This window comes from Benincasa hispida, chromosome 8 (assembly GCF_027475165.1).
Source record: "Benincasa hispida cultivar pf3 chromosome 8, pf3_genome.v1.1, whole genome shotgun sequence".
NCBI classification, from domain to species: domain Eukaryota; kingdom Viridiplantae; phylum Streptophyta; class Magnoliopsida; order Cucurbitales; family Cucurbitaceae; genus Benincasa; species Benincasa hispida.
The window spans coordinates 25,542,641-25,546,534 of NC_143485.1; positions in this window are offsets into that span (position 1 = coordinate 25,542,641).

The window sequence follows — 3,894 nt, forward strand, 5'->3', positions numbered from 1 at the left end:
TAGTGATCCATAGCCATTTCTTTGGATGATCCTGATGTGGACTTGATGGATAGTGATGAAATCTTCATAGCTCAGTATTTGAGTGGTTTGTCTTTGACAGACTTGACGAAGATGGTCCTGACACGGACTAAATGTCTAAGTCTTCATGGCTTAGTTTGAGTGGTTTGTTTGAAAAAACCTATTGAAGCATCTAATGTGATAGGAAGGTGTGACCGCCTTCTGTGAAAGAGTTTAAAGGTCTCTTTCTAGAACTTTCACGGTGACCCGAGGTTTATGTGTATGGCCATAATAAGCACACTTTATATCACAAAATCGGGAGAAGGTCTAGGAGTAAAATATGTTGTGGGGGTCTCAACCAGTGTTATTGAAAGTTTAAGAGGTAACTCACTCTCTCTAACAAGGTTGTTGCCCTACTTTACTATGCATCAATTCAAATCAATAGATATTGATGTTTAAGTTTGATCTCCTTTATTTGCTTGGAACATTTTTTTTTTCAAATAATCTTTTATATTGTTTACTTGTTAACTTTTCTGTAACAGTAATTTGTGGGAGATTGTTGGAAATGATTTTTAGGCTTAGACCCATAGGAAAAGTTAAGAAGGGTAGGAAGTTTTGTCCCACATGGATAGATTTAGAATTGCCTAGACGGTATAAATACCAAGGCAATCTAGTTAAGAATTCAAAGTGTGTTGATGGTGGAAGTATAACCTTTTCACCACATGCGCGTGTCACCACCGTCATCTGTTCGGTCGGACGGGCAAGTTTAGATAACCATGCTTGCCCAAAAAAGAACTAAATTTTTATTACTTATCTTTTTATTTTTTTTTTAATAAAATTATTATTAAATCAGTTTATTATCATTTTGTTGGTTGTTCATTTTTACCGTTCAAATTCTGACCGTTCGTTTCTATCCATTGGTATCCTCCTCTCCTTAGCTATTTAACTCAGATCAGACCTGAGAGAGGAGACACAACAAACTCGATTTTCATCTTCTATTTCCTTAAATTCTTCTTCTGTTATGAGCAATCTTCTCACTGGTTCTTGTCCATTTTCCGACGAGTGTGCATCTAAATTTAGAGGTTGCATTAACCTTGAGGAGCAATCGGTGTAAACGATTAGCACCAAGGTCACGGCGTAATTACTTTCAGGACAGTGGTTTCTCCACGACGCAACAACACTTAGTGACATCTATTCCAGACATCTGTTCTAACAAGATGTGTTGTTAATATCTCATTTAGATACTCATGCAAATAAATAAGAACCAGAAGTTCAAAAGAAAGCTCATTTGCAAGATATCAAATCAAATGTTAGATGCATTTACAAAACATTTGTGAATGCTAAAAGACTATTAAGTTATATATACCAAATACAAATGTATCATCTAGAATTAATATCCCAACTCAATATGTTGTTACTACTAATAAGTCCACAACATATCTAAAGAATGGTAGACCAATGAGTTTCAAAGAAAAAAACATCCAAAAGAAAAATAGTTAATAACTTAAATTATATAGATATTCTAGAAGAAATCCTTAACATGACTATTTATGAGAATATTAAAGGGAAAAACGCTAAGGATAATAATCCAAATTTGACAATTGTGTCCTGACTTGAAAATGACGGAACTAGAATAATGTGAAAAATGGAAATTGACAACATTTCTACCTATAAAGTTACTTAAGGTATATTAAATATAAATTTTGAACCTGAGTTTTTCGAAAACAATGTCAACATGAAAAGGATTTGCTTATATGAAAATAAGCAATTCAAACATAATTAAACTCATTGTCAAAACATGAGAATTTTAGACTAGTAGTCCAAAACACCAGAAGATATCAAACATGTGGGATCTTAAGCGAGATATGTTGCACAAGAATTCTTGTAAATATCCAGTATTAATTATGAGAAGAGATGATCTTTTGTGGCAGATGTAATATAATTTAGATATCTAATTGAAATGACTGTGTATGAAAAGTTTAATATGCATTTTATTGATGTCGTCACTACATATTATATGGATCTCTTGATAACTATTGTTATATGAAAATCTCCAGAGAATTAAAGATACTAGAATCATACAAATCAAATGATAGAAAATTATCACAAAGATTCTTATATGAATTAAGACATTCATGACGATATAATCGTTTGAATATTTGTAGAAAGAGAGGTATGAAAAAAGTAGCATTATTTGTCCATGTATCTTTATTAAAAAAAAAAAAAAATCACTATCAAATTTGTTATTACTTATATATATGTTGATGACTTGAAGAGTTCTGAAAGACAATATCTTAGAAAAGAAATTCAAATTAAAGATCTCATAAAACAAAATTTTACATTTACACATTAAGTATTAATTAGCATATGAAATTTTATCAATTCACTTATACAGAAAATATTTTATGTGGGCATAAGACGTCTATTGACCATTTAAATGATAGTTCATTCATTTAATGTGAATAAAATACATCATCCAACTTTGAAAAGACAATGAATAACTTTTGATTTCTGAAGTACCATATTTAGTACATTAAGTGCACTTAAAGTATCTTTACTAATATAATACATGAACTGTATCTTATTTTCTATAAGCATATATAGTATTTCTCTAACAAAAAAAATTATTGGAGATGAAGTTAAATATATACTATGTTATCTTTGAGAATCAGTTTATAATGACTTATTTTACTATAATAGATCTAATTTTTATCTAATTAGTTGTTGAGATGATATATATAAAGTTAAATCTTAAGCAACCTAATTAGAACATTCAAGATGTGTTCTATTATGATAGTAAATGAAGCTGACTATAACAAACACTTCAAATCATGTTGAAATCTTGAGGATGAAATCGTCTACAATACAATATTTATAGCTTAAATCAAAGGAGAATATATTCAAAGAGATAAACAAAGCATATCACTGTTCTTGGAGAAAATGAAGATATCATTGTTCAACAAATTTCTCGATATATCATCTAGCATAACTATTTACGAAGACATCGTCTATTGCAATGCTAGAATGCAAGCCCAAAATCTTAAATGATGTTTTTACGAGAGGGAGTAAATATGTGCACTTTTTTTTTCCTTGACTATGGTTTTTCCTCACTAGATTTTTTTGACAAGATTTTTAATTAAATTATATGAATAATGTACTATTTTTTCTTCACTAAGATTTTTTCTTATTAGAATTTTCCTAATAAGGTTTTAACGAGACATATATTCTCTTTATTTTTTTGTTCTTATAACCACTATTCTCACAACTCTACAAATAGAGGTCGTAGAGATATCTTATTGCACACAACAATATAGTAATACCTTTGCTTCTACTTCTTTCTCTCCATTTTCTACTGTGTTCTTATTCTTGTTCTTCTTTCCTTCCATTTTATAACAGATGTGATATTTTTCATAACTATATAGAAACATAAGATTAAGGTTAACCCATTTTATTTTAATAGAAAATCTGTTTATATAATCGAATTGAATACATCAATAATTGCTATGTTAAGTGAACGATGTTGTAAATAATATCATATATGCACTTTAATGTTTATACATTAACACTTTCGTCAATTCTCATTTTATTTTAATTAAAAAAACTATTTTAAGAATATCTTTTAATATAATTCGAAGTTGAAGAGACAAAATTAAAATTTATTAATTATAATTAAAGGGAAAATTATAAAAATCTAGAATTAATATTTACAAATAAATGATGAAAACTTTTAAAGATTGAGTAAGTAAGAGAAGATAAGATAAATAAAAGCTGAAATTATGAGTGACATAGTTCAATCATTTAAATAATTAAAGTTACTAATTATTTAACAAAGAGTAAACTTTGTATATATCAACCCTTAATTTAATTGAGTTATTACTAATGATAATTATGAGTGGC